Source organism: Triticum dicoccoides, chromosome 7A, assembly GCF_002162155.2.
Source record: "Triticum dicoccoides isolate Atlit2015 ecotype Zavitan chromosome 7A, WEW_v2.0, whole genome shotgun sequence".
In the NCBI taxonomy this organism is placed as follows: Eukaryota; Viridiplantae; Streptophyta; class Magnoliopsida; order Poales; family Poaceae; genus Triticum; species Triticum dicoccoides.
In genome coordinates this window covers 359431371-359449521 of record NC_041392.1, presented here as the reverse complement: position 1 = coordinate 359449521, position 18151 = coordinate 359431371, and positions in this window count along the sequence as shown.

Genomic DNA, 18151 nt, shown 5'->3' with positions numbered 1-18151 from the left:
TTGATATGATTGTTCCTTCAACTACTAGGCATACTATGACAACCACATCCGTTGTTGTCAGGACTACATCACCTCCACCATGTGACACATCGCCCCCGAGAGTGGCTACATCATCTGAGTTGATCATAAGAGGTAATGACAAAGGTACTGATCTTCCATCTCTACATGAGAATGATGAATACCTTGTCAATTTGAATGCACCATCTGATGAGCTACCCACTACTTTGATCACACCACCTATTTTAGAGGACTACGTTGATAATTTGACTTTGCCATGTGATCAAACAACTGAAATACCAACAATTTTGAGTGCACCCATTGAATTAACTATTGATGCAAAAGAACCAATGTTTAATCATTTTGATATGACCTCTAATCTTGGTGATGATTCTGTGTTGAATGACTTATTGCATGTTTGCTTATTTAAGCATGTTGTAGCATGTAAATTTGATGCAAGTAAGGTTTATTCACCAATGTTGGGATGGTTTAATGATGAACATTGTCAGTCTTTTGAAATGAATAAGAGCTTCACTTATATGTGCAAACTGAGTTGCAATATTTTCATGCCTTCTACTTCTTGTGCTAATTTTTTGGCTTTAGATTTTATGAACTATGCAAGTTACTCATCTATTCATGTGTCATATATGCAAAAATCAAGGGAAGTAAAAATGGATGACATATACATATACAACATGTACACCTTGTCTCTTTTGTTAGCTACATTTCAGATTAAGCAACGCCGAGGACGGCTTTATTTTCAAGAAGGGGAGGATGATGAGGACATGACTACCTTGGATATGACCAAAAATATTGCATATATGCATATTTGTCAGGTGATTTCTAGTGCAAACTATTCAATAATCTATTTATGTTATCCAGAACAAAAATACTTCACACACTTTTGTGTTTTGTCTAATTGCAGGTGTATGGGACATTTGTACAATCCACATATGAAGATAAGGAAGAAAGAGATGTTTATTTGCTGTTCAAAAAGTTCTCTCACGTCACTTTTGGCCCAAGAGAAGATAGAGTCCAAGTCTCTCACGTTCTGGATTCAGATTCGGACTGCGCAGACATACCTGACTCAAAACGCACACAAGTTTTTCATACGGACTCCGAATTGGGTGATTCTTTTTTTTGTTGGAAACTAGATTTCGTGCACTTTCCAACCCAATTGGAATCACCTTCAAATTCGTCCGGAGCATTGAGTTGTGGACGAAACAATCTGATGCTGCAGCAGAATCCGAGTCAAACTACAAGTCCAAAGGTGTTACATCACCTCCACCATGTGACACATCGCCCCCGAGAGTGGCTACATCATCTGAGTTGATCATAAGAGGTAATGACAAAGGTACTGATCTTCCATCTCTACATGAGAATGATGAATGCCTTGTCAATTTGAATGCACCATCTGATGAGCTACCCACTACTTTGATCACACCACCTATTTTAGAGGACTACGTTGATAATTTGACTTTGCCATGTGATCAAACAACTGAAATACCAACAATTTTGAGTGCACCCATTGAATTAACTATTGATGCAAAAGAACCAATGTTTAATCATTTTGATATGACCTCTAATCTTGGTGATGATTCTATGTTGAATGACTTATTGCATGTTTGCGTATTTAAGCATGTTGTAGCATGTAAATTTGATGCAAGTAAGGTTTATTCACCAATGTTGGGATGGTTTAATGATGAACATTGTCAATCTTTTGAAATGAATAAGAGCTTCACTTATATGTGCAAACTGAGTTGCAATATTTTCATGCCTTCTACTTCTTGTGCTAATTTTTTGGCTTTAGATTTTATGAACTATGCAAGTTACTCATCTATTCATGTGTCATATATGCAAAAATCAAGGGAAGTAAAAATGGATGACATATACATATACAACATGTACACCTTGTCTCTTTTGTTAGCCACGTTTCAGATTAAGCAACGCCGAGGACGGCTTTATTTTCAAGAAGGGGAGGATGATGAGGACATGACTACCTTGGATATGACCAAAAATATTGCATATATGCATATTTGTCAGGTGATTTCTAGTGCAAACTATTCAATAATCTATTTATGTTATCCAGAACAAAAATACTTCACACACTTTTGTGTTTTGTCTAATTGCAGGTGTATGGGACATTTGTACAATCCACATATGAAGATAAGGAAGAAAGAGATGTTTATTTGCTGTCCAAAAAGTTCTCTCACGTCACTTTTGGCCCAAGAGAATATAGAGTCCAAGTCTCTCACGTTCTGGATTCAGATTCGGACTGCACAGACACACCTGACTCAAAACGCACACAAGTTTTTCATACGGACTCCGAATTGGGTGATTCTTTTTTTGTTGGAAACTAGATTTCGTGCACTTTCCAACCCAATTGGAATCACCTTCAAATTCGTCTGGAGCGTTGAGTTGTGGACGAAACAATCTGATTCTGCAGCAGAATCCGAGTCAAACTACAAGTCCAAAGGTGTTACATCACCTCCACTTGGGCCCATTGGCCTTGTACGACTTAGGGTTGGTTTTAGGATGCCTTGGGACGTTCTCCCACCTCCTTGGCCGCCACCCCTTCCTCCTATATAAGTAGATCCATCTAGTAGCTTTTTCCTTGGGATTTGTTTAGTTAAAAGTTAGCCATTGCAACTTCGTGTACTTCGTTTGTGTCCAACGACCAGACCAAGACCGCTTACACATCCCCACCATTATCAATACCTCATATATATTTGCAATATTCAGATTGCTTGATCATATTCTTGCTCGTTCTTCGATTGCTTGCAGGAATAGACCTTCGTGGTCAGGCTGACCGTGCTTCCGGCATCATCAGTAACCTCAGGAGATTGGTTTAGCGATTGCTAAGGCGCAACATCGTGCACGTTTGTAGTCGGATCGTCAAAGTCGTCTCCACCAAATCGATAGTTATCATCTCATCGAAAGATCGGGACACCCCCGCCTCTATCAGGCATGGCCATGGAGGTGTCATCACCTCCTGCCCATGTGGCTGGTTGATAAGGCCCCTCTAGTATATTTTTTGTTCCACAATTCTTCATATATTCCAAAATAATTCCCTAAAAATCCAGGCTTCATTTTGAGGTTCGGAGAATTGTTATCTTTATTGTTGCTTTCCCGGTCAGAATTCCAGCTGATGGTAATCTCCCTTCTTTGACGTACCTTACATTTAAAAGAGAAAATGCACTAGAATTGCATTATATTATGAAATATAACATTGAAACAACAAATAAGATAAATAACAGTAGGAAATATTGATGAAGATTGGATGTATCAACTCCCCAAGTTTAGACCCAGATTTTCCTCAAGCGAAAAAAACATTATAAAGAGTGCTGTCGGTAAAAGAAAATATGGACATAGCAAGATCGTATTTATAGCCATTATCATTCCATGAACAACAATTATTATTCATAAAGCTCCTCATAATCAAGTAACAAGCTATTCACATGTTAAAGTATAGACCAACAAACTATGTTCTTAGTCATCACACAATTGCAATTCATCTTATTTTCCAGAAGAGCCTATGTAAGAGCTTTTGTTTAGCAAACTTCACATACTCAACCATCATATAGTCTTCTAATGATTGCTGGTAGTCAAATAATATTTTTAGAGCAGACTGTTTCAATCAGACATAAAGGAAGATGAGGACTTGATGTTTCACATCCCAACTTATTTACCTCAGGGATAATTGTTAACAATAATAACTCATGATCGTATATATTCAGTTGCATATATATGCCTGGATCTTTCCCCACCACATGATGTTTGCCAAGTAGCGAGAATAATAAGGTTGGAAAGGAGGAAAATATTTTGACATGTGCATAGCTAAGATAAAACTTTAAACAAAAAAGGTAAAAGATAGGTTCTTTGGAGAGTGAAGCAGAGGCTGCCAAGTGCTTTTAAGTTGGATGTGCAAACTCTTAATAAAAAAGAACATCACTATATATTTCCCCTTATGATAGTGACCTTTATCAAGCAGTCTATCACTTTTATTACTCCATGCTACTTTTGGAATGTGTTGGGATTTCCCCGAAGAGGAAGGGTAAAGTAATTGATGACCCACAAGTATAGGGGATCAATCTAGTCCTTTCGATAAGTAAGAGTGTCGTACACAACGAGGAGCAGAAGGAAATGACAAGCGGTTTTTAGCAAGGTATTTTCTGCAAGCACTGAAATTATCGATAACAAGTAGTTTGGTAGCAAGGTAATATGTAATGAGCAATAAGTAACAATAGTAACTAAATTGCTGCAAGGTAGCCCAATCCTTTTTATGACAAAGGACAGGCCGGAACGGTCTCTTATAATAAACAAAGCGTTCTTGAGAACACACGGGAACTTCACCTAGTCACTTTCATCATGTTTGTTAATTCATGTTCGTTACTTTGATAATTTGATATGTGGGAGGACCGGTGCTTGGGTGCTGTTCTTACTTGAACAAGCCTCCCACTTATGATTAACCCCTCTCGCAAGCATCTGCAACTACGAAAGAAGAATTAAGATAAATCTAAGCATAGCATGAAACATATGGATCCAAATCAGCCCCTTATGGAATAGCACATAAACTAGGGTTTAAGCTTCTGTCACTCTAGCAACCCATCATCTAAATACTACTCCACAATGCCTTCCCTTAGGCCCAAAGATGGCGAAGTGTCATGTAGTCGACGTTCACATGACACCACTAAAGTAAACAACAACATACATAAAATATCAAACGAATACCAAATTCACATGATTACCTATGACAGGACTTCTTCCATGCCCTCAAGAACAAAAGTAACTACTCAAAAATCATATTCATGTTCAAGATCAGAGGGGTATGGAATAGCATCAAGGATTTGAACATTTAATCTTACACCAAATAAACCAACTAGCATCAACTACACGATGTAATCAACACTACTAGCAACTAGGACTGGGCATTCGGTTACCCAGAAGAGTTCGGTTCGGTACTTCGGGTTATTTTGATTTTCGGTTTTGGGAATATGCTACCCGATCGGTTAACTGAAAAAGAGATAACCGACGATTCGGTCCACCAGAAATTCGGTTCGGTGCTCGGGTTGACCGAGTAGGACCGATACACTTCACGGGTCGCTTGCCTTTTGCGCGTGTAAGCTGTTAGTTTCCATCACAGATTGAGGCCCCCACTAGGCGCTGGCCACGGGACCACCACCGCCGCCTGCCAGACTTTTTTTTGTGCATGCAGCAGGGGGAGAGACATTCTCCTCATCGTGCAATTAAAAAAGCTGATGGGTGGCAACGTGGGGCCTGCATCTGTTTTATTTTAGCAATGCGTGCGTCCGTTTGTGGCTGTGATGAAAAGAAAAGGCTGAGAAAAATTGTCGTGTAGTACTTGATTGATGGGCTAATCGACCTAGCTTGATGAGCTTTAATTAATATAGTAAAATACTTCGGTTCATTCGGGTGATTCGGTCAGTGGTCTCGAGTGACCGAACTCACCGAACTAATTTCGGTCTTTGCCATTTGCTAACCGAACGTATAACCGAAGCTTCGGTACTCGGTTTTTTCGGCTTCGGTCTCGGTTTTTTCGGCTCCGGTCTCCGGTTCTCGGTTTTTATGCCCACCCCTACTAGCAACCCACAGGTACCAATCTAAAGTTTTGATACAAAGATTGAATACAAGTGATGAACTAAGGTTTGAGATGAGATGGTGCTGGTGAATATGTTGATGAACATTGGTCCTCCCACGATGAGAGGGTTGTTGGTGATGATCATGGCTTTCATTTCCACCTCCCGGAGGGAAGTATCCTGATGTCTACTATGCAACTTTATTCTTGTAGACACATGTTGGGCCTCCAAGCGCAGAGTTTTGTAGGACAGCAGCAATTTTCCCTCAAGTGGATGACCTAAGGTTTATCAATCCGTGGGAGGCGTAGGATGAAGATAGTCTCTCTCAAACAACCCTGCAACCAAATAATAAAAAGTCTCTTGTGTCCTACAATGGTAATCTGTATATGTGCACTAGTTCGGCGAAGATATGGTGATACAAGTGTAATATGGATAGTAGATATTAATTTTTGTAATAAGAACAATAAAAAACAGCAAGGTAGCAATTGATAAAACGGAGCACAAACGGTATTGCAATGCTTGAAAATGAGGCCTAGGGTCCGTACTTTCACTAGTGCAATCTCTCAACAATGCTAATATAATTGGATCATATAACCATCCCTCAACGTGCGATGAAGAATTACTCCAAAGTTCCTATCAAGCAGAGAACATAAGAAGAAATTGTTTGTAGGGTACAAAACCACCTCAAAGCTATTCTTCCGATCAATATATCCTAGAGTTCGTACTAAAATAACACCAAGCTATTGTTTCTGATCGATATAACCAAGAGTTCGTACTAACATAACACCATATGATACACAACAACCAACTCTAATGTCACCTAGATACTCCAATGTCACCGCGAGTATCCGTGATTTGATTATACGATATGCATCAAACAATTTCAGATTCATAATACTCAATCCAACACAAAGAACTTCAAAGAGTGCCCCAAGATTTCTACTGGAGAAACAAATACGAGAACATGCATCAACCCCTATGCATAGATTACCCCAATGTCACCTCAGGGATCCGTGAGTTGAGTGCCAAAACACATATCAAGTGAATCAACATAATACCCCATTGTCACCACGGGTATTCAGGTGCAAGACATATATCAAGTGCTCTCAAATCCATAAAAGTATTCAATCCGATAAAACAAAATCTCAAAGGGAAAACTCAATTCACAACAAGATAGAGAGGGGGAAACACCATATGATCCGGCTATATTAACAAAGCCCGCGATACATAAAGATCATGACATCTCAAGAACACGAGAGAGAGAGAGAGAGAGAGAGAGAGAGAGAGAGAGAGATTAAACACATAGCTACTGGTACAAATCCTCAGCCCCGAGGGTGGACTACTCCCTCCTCATCATGGTGGCCGCCGGGATGATGAAGATGGCCACCGGTGATGATTTCCCCCTCCGGTGGAGTGCCGGAACGGGATCTAGATTGGTATTTTGTGGCTACGGAGGCTAGAGGCGGCGGAACTTCTCATCTAGGGTTACCTCTAGGGAGTTTGGAATATTTGGAAATTTATAGGGCGAAGAGGCGGTGCGGGAGGCCATCGAGGTGGGCACAACCTGCCTGGGCATGTGTGGGCCCCCAGGCGCACCCTGGTAGGTTGTGCTCTCCTCGAAGCTCCCCTCTGGTACTTCTTTGTCCCACCGGATGTCTTCTGCTCAAGAAAAAATCTCCAAAAAGTTTCGCTGCGTTTGGACTCTGTTTGGTATTGGTTTTCTGTGATGTAAAGAAGAAGCAAAAAATAGCAACTAGCATTGGGCACTATGTCAATAGGTTAGTCCCAAAAAATGATATAAAGTTGCTCTAAAATGATTGTAAAACATCCAAGAATGATAATATAACAGCATGAATGCTTCATAAATTATAGATACATTGGAGACGTATCAGCATCCCCAAGCTTAATTCCTACTCGTTCTCGAGTAGGTAAATGATAAAACAAATAATTTATGAAGTGTGAATGCTAGCAAAGTGCATAAGTTTGATCAATGATAATTTCAATCACTTTTCCTAGCATCATAACATCAATTCTTTCTTATAAAACTTCTCATGTTAGAGTAGCAAAAAATTCACATGTTAAGGTTCAAGCAATGAATTCTCTTGAAACTCAACAACCTATATTCTTAGTCACCAAACAATTGCAATTCAACTTATTCAACAGAGTCTAAGTAAGAGCTCTACATACTAAATCATCATATAGTCTTCCATGATTGCTACTACTCAAACCATATTCTTAGAACAAATGGCATCCATCGAACACAGAGAAAGATATAGGCTTAATATTTTGCCTCCCAACTCATTTATCATAGAGATAATTGTCAACAATAATAAATCATGATCAAATATATTTGACTGGTCATATGTGCCTAGATATTTCCCCACCATATGATGCTTGCCAACTAGGGAATAGTTGAGTTCGAAATGAGAATTTATACTATTGACTCTCTGCATAAAAGTAAATACTGAAAAGTAAAAGATAGGCCCTTCGCAGAGGGAAGCAGAGGTTGCCATGTGCTTTTTATTTGGATGCCCAAACTCTTAATGCAAAGGAACACCACATTATATTGCCCCTTATGATAGCAACCTTTATTATGAAGTCCGTCACTTTTATTACTTTGCCATCACAAGTTCGTACAACGCTCAATTTTCCCTTACATTAAAAGATCAAACATATTTAGGAGCAATTTTTATTGCTTTATGCACCAATGACAACTTACTTGAAGGATCTTATTCAAGCCATAGGTAGGTATGGTGGACACTCATGGCAAGAAACATGGTTTAAGGTTTTTGGATGCACAAGTAGTATCTATACTTAGTATGAATTTTTGGCTAGCAAAATATCCTAGGCAAACACCACATGTTGGAGGATCCATAACAATATAACTTCTATGCAAATATACCCAAACATAACTCATTACGTTGTCTTCCTTGTCCAATTTCAACTAATTTTCTCAAGTTTGAAAATAATTAATGGGTATTCACAATCATAGAAGATGTCCAAGATAATATATTTGCATGTGAAAGTCCTCTTGCTTATGCTAATCATTCATGAATTGCTTGTATGACCAAATTTGTGATTGTCAAGCTTCAAAACATTTCACTTTCTAAACCCAATGTGAAGCTACCACCGGGCATGATATAATTTCAACTTCATGATATTCAATTTATCCAACAAGTTACTCATAGGATATAAGTGAAGCACAAGAATAAATGACAAGCTACTCCAAAAAGATATAAGCGAAGATCAAGCGAGCAGTTATGTAAATGGTAGCTATTTGAGGAATCTCTCGTATTTAAAAGTTTCAGATCTAAGTATTTTATTAAAACAGCAAGAAAAACAAAATAAAATGAAATTCTAAGAATGACACACATCATGTGAAGAAGCAAAAACTTAGGCTCAACCGAGGCTAACTGATAATTGTTGATGAAGAAAAGTGGGATGCCTACCGGGGCATCCCCAAGCTTAGATGTTTGGGACTTATTGGAATATTAACTTGGGATGCCTTGGGCATCCCCAAGCTTGTGCTCTTGTGTCTTCTTCATCCTTCTCATAACACGGTTTCCCTAATTCTTAAAAACTTCATCCACACAAAACTGAAAAAGAACTCGTAAGATACGTTAGTATAAATCAATGCAATAACCTTATCATTCTCTACTGTAGCAAATCACTACAATTATTATTCAACATTGCATACTAAATGCCTCTGCATATTTAATACTTATATCCTCAAATAGAATCATTAAACAAGCAAACATATGCAAACAATGCAACCATAGCAGCAATCTGACAAAACAGTACAGTCTGTAAAGAATGCAAGAACATTCATACTTCTGTAACTACAAAAATTCTAAAACTTACAATACTGTAGAAAATTTATCATAGCTTATTTTTCAAAAAGTTTCAACATTTTATCACATTCTGATTTTTCTAGAGATTTTTTGCAACAACGATAAACTTTCTGTTTTCAGACAGCAACATGTAGACTTGCAAAATAAGCATGGCAAAGGCTATACTTGACATTTTTATTGGAATAAAAGATGAAAACATTATTATAAATAACATCAAGCAAATCCTAACAAAATAAATTGACGCACCAAGTAAAACACATATCATGTGACGAATGAAAACATAGTTCCAAGTGAGGTTACCGATGATGTTGGAGACGAAAGAGGGGATGCCAGGGCATCCCCAAGCTTAGTTGTTTGGATCTTCCTTGAATATTACCTTGGGGTGCCTTGGGCATCCCCAAGCTTAGAGTCTTGTAACTCCTTATTCTCCTCATATCAACATCTCACCCAAAACTTGAAAACTTCAATCACACAAAACTTAATGGAACTTCGTGAGATAGGTTAGTATGATAAAGAGCAAACCGTTTCACTTTGGTAATGTCAAAGACAAGATTCATAATTGTTTCCACACAATGAATACTGTAGTGTATCATTTTCACAATTTATATTGAGCAATATAAGCCATATAAACTAGGAAACAAGCAAACTATGCATTGAAAACAGAATCTGTCGAAAACAGAATAGTGTGAAGTAATTTGTACTCCAACCATACTTCTGCTACTTCAAAACTTCTGAAAACTTAGGACAACATAGGGAATTTCTATTTCTATCACCTGTAAAAAATTCATATCAAAAGCACATTCCAGTGAATTTTCAAAATTCCTGGACTGAGCACAAAAGGTTCTGTTTTTGGACAGAATCAAGTCAACTATCATCCGCACTATCCCAAAGGCTTTAGTAGGCACTTTATTGAAACAAAAAGCTATAAAGCATGATTACTATAGTAGCATAATCATGCGAACACACAAAAATAGTAGGTAAAAGTGTTGGGTTGGCTCCCAACAAGCGCTTTTCTTTAATGCCTTTTAGCTAGGCATGATGATTTCAATGATGCTGACATAAAAGATAAGAATTAAAACACAAAGAGAGCATCATCAAGCACATGGCAAGCACATTTAAGTCTAACCCACTTCGTATGCATAGGGATTTTGTGATCAAACAATTTATGGGAACAAGAATCAACTAGCATAGGAAGGCAAAACAAGCACAACTTCAAGATTTTCTACACATAGAGAGGAAACTTGATATTATTGCAATTCCTACAAGCATAAGTTCCTCCCTCATAATAATTTCAGTAGCATCATGAAGAAATTCAACAATATAACCATCACATAAAGCATTCTTTTCATGACACAAAAGCATAGAAAACTTATTACTCTCCACATAAGCAAATTTCTTCTCATCAATAGTAGTGCGAGCAAACTCAACAAAATAACTATCATGAGATTGAAAATTAAAATCATGATGACAAGTTTCATGGTTATGATTATTCAATATAGCCTACATGTCATCACCATACTCATCATAGATAGCAACCTTGTTCTCATAGTCAATTGAAGCCTCATCCAAAATGGTGGGTTCATAATTAAATAAAGTCATGACCACTCCGAATCCACTTTCATCATTATAATCATCATAAATAGGAGGCATGCAATCATTATAACAAATTTTCACATCTGTCGGCGTTCTGGGAACGGGAGTCCCCAGACTTGCCTGCCTGCTGCCTACGGCGTGGCTCAAAGGGGGCCCCAGCGCGGCCCATCTTCACCAACACAAACCCAAGACCCTCGCGAGGGGCCAAGCCTCGCGGGGCGGACGACACGGAGCTTCCTCAGGCGCGGCCTCGTCAGGCTGGCTCACGAGGAGGCGGAAAGATCAAGGCGGGGTACCTCACGAGGTGCCCGTGACGCAAGCCATGACGACCGGGGGCGCCAGGTGGGTGCCAGCCCGCGCAGCGACCTCCCTTCCTCTTTGGTGCAAAGGGGGCAAGCGTAGCCGCGGAGTACCGAGGCATCAGGCAAAGGTTGCCATTTCGGTGCAACGAGACCAAGACCAGGAGGACTACGAGACGGAGGTCACCGTGGAGCCCAAGACAGCGTCATCACCAGACCTTTGCGCAGGTGAAGACTACTTTTGTCAGGATAGTTGATACTAGCTGTCCCCCTTCAAATTAGCCCGCCATTGTTGGCTCCCTTCCCGCTCGATATTTGGGAAGAGGACCAGGGCCTCTATAAATAGGACCAGCCACCCACAGAGCCAAAGGAGGCTGGAGGCTGGGGAAAAAGAGCTGGCCAGAGAGTTGGAAAGATAGAGAAGATCTGGTAGAGAGAGAGAGAGATGGGTGACTGAGCTCCTCCCAGCAGTTCATCGCCCCAGCCAAGAGCAGACCCTCGTGAGGCTGTTCTTCCTTGTATTGTTCATCATCATCAGCCCAAGAGGCAATCCACCACACCACACACTGGAGTAGGGTATTACACCACAACGGTGGCCCGAACCAGTATAAACCCTGTGTCTCTTGTGTTGTTCTTTCCTTAGTTTAGATCCTAGTAAGGCGGAGGAGTGCAGGTAGGTAGGAGGCGAAATCTCCGCGCGCACCCCAGTGTTCGAACCTCAAGGGTCTGCCGGAACCCGAAATCCGACATTTGGCGTGCCAGGTAGGGGTGCGCCGGGATTCGTCTACCACTGCCCTGTTCTCCTCCGACCATCACGCCCATGTCTGACGCTCGTCGGGCCCGTACCGAGCGCTGGGCCGCGCTCGCTGCCCGCGTCGCCCAGATGGCCCCTGTCGGCGGGCATCCTTGCCGTTCCCCATCACCTGCCGTCAACGCCGCCACCGCCCAGCGGGGGATGAGCAGCAAGCATCGTCCCAGCATCCGTCTGTGCGGCAAGACGGCCGCACCGCGACTCCCTCACTCACCCCAGCTGGTTTTTCGTCCCGCGCGCTCCGCGCGCCCATGGAGGCTCGGGCTGCACTCATCGCGGTGAATGAGCTCCTGCACTACCGTCCCATCGACGACGTCTACGAAGAATGGCTCGACCACGTCGCCGAGCTCGTCCGCGCCGTCCGTTCCGCTGCACCGCACACCGCCCCGCGCGGGCAATGAAGCTCCGGCGGCGCCCCGGCCGCCTCCTCCTCAGGAAGGCGCCAGGCTCCAAGGCGCGTGGCCCCTGGGCGGAACCCGCTCCGTCAGGCGCCAGCGCAGCAAGAGCAGAGCTGTCAAGAAGTCCCTCGCCCACAAGAAGCTGCCCGGGCGCTCCCTGCCCTAGCACGACGCGACCATGCTCCTGCTCCCGCGCGTCAAGACCCCGTGCTACTCCCAGCTGCAGCGCGTGGGGACATGCAAGACCAAGTTCCCCGTCATCCAAGGCCTCCCGTGGCCACAACAGGCTGCCGTGCCTTCACCACCGAGCTACGCAACGTCGAGTGGCCCGGCAAGTTCAAGCCAGACTTGCCTCCTCGCTATGACGGCACGGCTGACCCTGCGGAGTTCCTCCAGCTCTACGAGCTGGGCATCGAAGCTGCCAACGGAGACAAGAAGGTCATGGTGAACTGGTTCCCCATGGCACTCAAGGACGGGGCCCGCACCTGGCTCCTGAACCTGGCTCCAGGCACAATCTCCTCCTGGGACGAGATGCGCACCCGCTTCATCGCCAACTTCCAAGGCACTCGCGACCGACCACCCGCCGTGAGCGACATGCGCCGCATCAAGCAACAGCCCGGGGAGACCCTGCAGAAGTACATCCAGCGCTTCAACAATGCGCGCCTCAAGATTCCCAAGGTGATTGAGGAGGCCATCATCTCGGCCTTCTCTGACGGCGTGCAGGACGTCAAGATGAAGGAGGAGCTGGCGATGCATGAAGACCTATGCACTTCCTTGGAACTGTTCAACCTGGCAACCAAGTGCGCCAGGGCCGAGGAAGGGCGTCTCTCCCTCCTCGAGCTGCCTGCCGCAGACCCAGAAGAGAAGAAGCCCAAGGCCAAGGATGTGAAGCGCAAGGGGGCTGCCGTGCTCGCGGTAGAACCAGACACCAAGCGGGGCAGAGATCAACCCGAACCTTCCAAGGGCAGCCGGTACTGTGTGTACCGCGACCTCCACACCCATAACACCAACGAATGTCAAGAGCTCCGAGCCATGCGAGAAGGAAGGATCGTCCGTCGCCCTGACCGCAGTGACCGGGGCTACGCCCGAGGAGGAGGAAGGAACGCAGGACGCTGGGAAGACCGTGGCCCGCGCCAAGGGTGGCGCGATCAACCTCGCGAGGATCGCTGGCAAGACCCGCCTTACGAGGGAGACTGGAGGGACCAGCCTCGAGGATCGCCCACAAGGCAACGCAGGCCTCCCGCCGCAGCCACCGCAGCCAAGGAGAAACGAAGACCGCCACCAGGACGAGGGGGCTGGGGGCTTCCAGGAGCCGCGCGCGATCGCCTGCATCCTGGGCGGGGCACAAGCCCCAGCCTCTCAGCGCATCTTCAAGCAGTTCGCCCGCGAAGTGAACGCAGTCCTCCCCAGGCTCGAAGCCACGCGCCCTTTCAGGTGGTCGGCGTGCGCCATCACGTTCAGCTCAGCAGATCAGCTCAAGTGTGCGGCTACAGCCAGAGTCCTCCCGATGCTTTGTTCCCCAATCATCAGCAACGTGGTGGTCACCAAGACCCTCATCGATGGCGGGGCAGGGTTCAACGTCCTGTCCGTGGAAACATTCAACAACCTCCAAGTGCCCTACAGCCAGCTTCAGCCAACCAAGCCTTTCTCCGGTATCACCGACGGCTCCACGGTCCCGATTGGGCAGGTCCGCCTCCCTGTCACCTTCGGGGCACGCGACAACTACCGCACCGAGCTCATCGACTTCGACGTCGCTCACATTCGCCTGCCGTACAACGCCATCCTTGGGTACCCAGCGCTGGCCAAGTTCATGGCCGTAACTCACCACGGCTACAATGTCCTCAAGATGCCAGGAAGCGGCGGAGTCATCACGGTGCCATGTGAAGAGAAGGACGCGGTGTGTTCCCAGGAACGAGCCTTTCAGGCCGCGTCACTGGAAGACCCGGATCGTGGAAGCAGGAGGCCTCCCGAGACCGCCCCTAAGAAGAAGAAGACATCGTCCGGCCCGACCACTCAGGAGGCAGGCCCCTCTGGGCCCGCGCCTGCCCGGGGGGAGCCTCCTTCCATCGCATAGGAAAGCGTGCCCGGCTCCCTCCTCAGGCAGGGCTTGGGGGCTCTCCCCTGGAGGGCCACCGACCTAGCCAGGGTCACGAGGGAGGCGCTTGGGCACCACATGGAGGCGTGTTTCGAAGCTCGTTTCCCTCAAGAAGGAGCAATGCAAGGAGATCTAGACCCTCAGGAGTTCGTCAGCAAGGCCATTCAGGAGCTACAGGAGTCAAGAGTCATGAAAGGTGGCCGCCGCCTACCAGCAGTGGCTCCCCATCCAGGCGAGGATGGTCGGCTGCGCGTCTGCATCGACATACCGGGGCTCAACCGAGTCGCCTCTCTGGAGTGCATCTGGCCCTCGTGAGTGGGGCGCTGCGGAGGCCCACCCCACAGCTACGTTCGCATGCCTTACGGTTTGCCGAACGCGGCTGACACGTACCAGCGCCTTATGAGGGGCATCACGGAGGCACGGGAGGCCAGGCGGCCCGCAGCCCTGGCAGGGATGGAGATGGCCCGTTAGGAGCCGCCAGCGCCTCCGGAGCCTCCCGAGGCCTCTGGGCCTGGGGGCTTGTGAGGATCGGCTCCCGCAGCCCACCGAGCTTGCTACACCAACGCTCCTTCGTCCTCAACATCATCAGGTGACATCTTTTCGAGTTCTATTTCCAGCTGGGAGCGCCCCACCAGGGCTGCATTATTCCCAGGCCGCACGGGTCCGTCCCTGCGGCGTGTATCCCTTTTTATTCCATGTTGTTAGCTTACCTTGTTGGGGGCGCCCCTCGGGCTGCATGATCCCCAAGCCGCTCGGGCCAGGCCCAGCGGCATGTATCCCATTTGTGTTTATTTTCGATCATGCGTTAGACCCACCATGCTTGATTGTTTGATGCCGGTCCACGGCACCTCTTCTTCTCCATGCCGACCACTTGCACGTTAAAGGGGGGTACCTGAGCATCGCGACTCAGGGCTCTTACTGGCCCTCCAGCCCTCACCCTCTGGCCTTGTCCATGGCATCGCGACCTGGCATACCAGCGACGGCTGAGACCAGCTCGAGGGCCGGCACCCGAGGACGTAGAGTGCCGACATCTAACCAAATTTGCAGGGACACATCACAAGATAAGGCCTAGTGCCAGGCGCAACCCGCCTAGAGGTAGGGCCCCGTGAGTCCTGCGCTGGCTCACGGGTGCCCAGATACACCTCGCCAGGCCCTACCGTGCCAGCCACGTGTCAGGGCGGGGCTGTACACGCCCCGGGGGCTCCTCCCGGAGGGGGGCCCCCTCCCACATACCAGTGGAAGCACCATGCTCCGCGCTGGCTGACGACACTGTCGAGGAGCGGCTATGCCTGTACACATACGGTAGCACTATGCTCCGCGCTGGTGATAAACAACTGAGGGTGGCCCTCGGGCCGCACCAACCTCAGGGAGCCCAGAGCTCAGTGTCTAGCCTCATCGTAACGCCTCCCCTCGGGAGTGCCGCGCGAGGGGGCTGGGCACGGGGGCTGCACCTGGGTCACACCCAGACGCACGCCGCTCAGCCACGTCCCCCCGGGCCTGGTTCGTCACGCGTCTCTCCCCGAGCGGAGCCAAGGTACAAAGGCCGTTTGAGCATCAAGGGGGACTCCTGAGCATCGCGACTCAGGAGCCTAACTGGTCACATAGCCCCTCACTCCGTGGCCCCGTCTTGGTTTCCGGTCGGGACCAACGCTGGGTGAGGTGCGCGCGCGGCCGGGCTCTGCAGATGTAGAACGGTAGATCCACCCGCATCACACCTCCCTACTTTCTGTTCGTGCGCCAAGGGGGACTCCTGAGCATCGCGACTCAGGAGCCTAACTTGTCACGTGGCCCCTCACTCCTTGGCCCCGTCCTGGTTTCCGGTCGGGACCAACGCTGGGTGAGGCATGCGCGGGGTCGGGCTCTGCCGGCGTAGAACATAAGCAAGTAGGAAGGAAAGGCACAAATTTCAAGGAATTCAAAAGCAAATATTACAGTCCACACTGTTATCTCGATGCCAAACACAAGTTTAAACGCCTTCCCGAGGCATGATACATGTGCAGGAATTAAAGGCAGGACAGGAGCCGCGACGGAGTCACTTGTCGGCGATGGAGCAGTGCGGATTGGGTACGCCTCACGGAGCGGTGGGGTCGGCAGCGCCTTGCTTAGGCTTGGTGCTGAAGGCCCGGAACTTCCCCAACAGGGCCTCTGCGCGACCCTTCACGGCCTCGGCAGCGGCAGTGGCACGCTCGCCGCTCACTGGCTCCAGCAGGCTGTCGAGGTCGACACCGGGATCGCGAAGGTAGATGTGGGTGAGGACCCGCGTCATTGCTGCAGAATACAGGACACGCACCTCGGCCTCGGCCGCGGGGCCAAGGCCAAGGGCGACATCTTCAAGAGCGTGAACCTGGAAGGGAAGCAGCTTGGCGGGGCCGTCCTCGGCGCCAGCCAGTGGGCTCTCTAGGCCGCTGTCGTAAAGCATCCTCGGTGAGGAGCGAGCCCTCGCCTCCATCTCCGCGAAGGCCACGTGGTCCTTGGCAAGAACCAGGGCCTCGTCGTCCAGCTTGGCCTTCCTCGCCCCCAACTCCTACTCCAGCACGCCTAGGCGGTCGCGGCGTTTCTTGAGCTTGACCTCCCTCTCCTTGAGAGCCGCCTCGTGAGCCTTCACGCTTTCTTCCTGCTCTTGGCGAAGGCGGACCTCGTTCGCGAGTTGGTCCTGCAAACCTTGCAGTTCGCCCTCCAGCACCTTGCAACGGCCACAGACGTCGACCACCTCCCCCAGGGCTGCATCACAAGAAGCCTTCACTTCAGGGACGGCCTGCTTCTCCTCGTCGCATGCCATCGAGGCCTGGACCAGCGCCGCCCGAATCGAAGCGTCGGAGCGAACCCATCCTGAAGCCAGCTCCAAGCGCCCGGCCACCAAGCGGGGGTCGGTGCCAAGAAGATCCTGATGCAGTCGGTCCAGCTCAGCAACAGCACGATCCAGAACGGCAGAAGGAGTCAGAGAGACAGCAGCCGGTGGAGTAGGAGGAGAAGGCGGCAACGCGGCCACAGCATCCCGAGGCGGAGTCTGCCGCGCCCCGACAGCCGAAGTGGCGGCGGCAGGCAAGAGCACCTCGGGAGCCACTTGGGCCGTGGGGGCTGAGCTCGCCCCAGCCGGCTCAGCCAGACCTCGCGAGGACGACCGGGCAGGAGAAGCCTGTGCGTCGCGGTCACCCTCCTTCGCGGGAAGAAGCGCTGCCACGGATGGAACCTCGGGAGCCCCCTTCGGCTTCTTTGCGGCGGGTGCCAGCCTATCCAAGAGATGCAGACGTCAAGCTTCAGAAGCAGAGCAAGAGATAAAGACAAGAATCGAACGCTTACGGGTCGTCGCCAGTGAGCTCAAGCGGCCTCCGGCCAAATTTGAAGCCTGAAAGCCGGCTGGAAGGGTCAGCCTCGGGAAGCTTGGAGGCGAAAGGCGCATCTGTGGTCCGCCCCGGGGCCGGGGCAGATCCGTGGGAGATTAGCCCGGTCCTGTCCTTCTTAGGGATCAAGGGTGAGCTCCCGCCGTCCTGCTCGTCGTTGTCCTCGTCG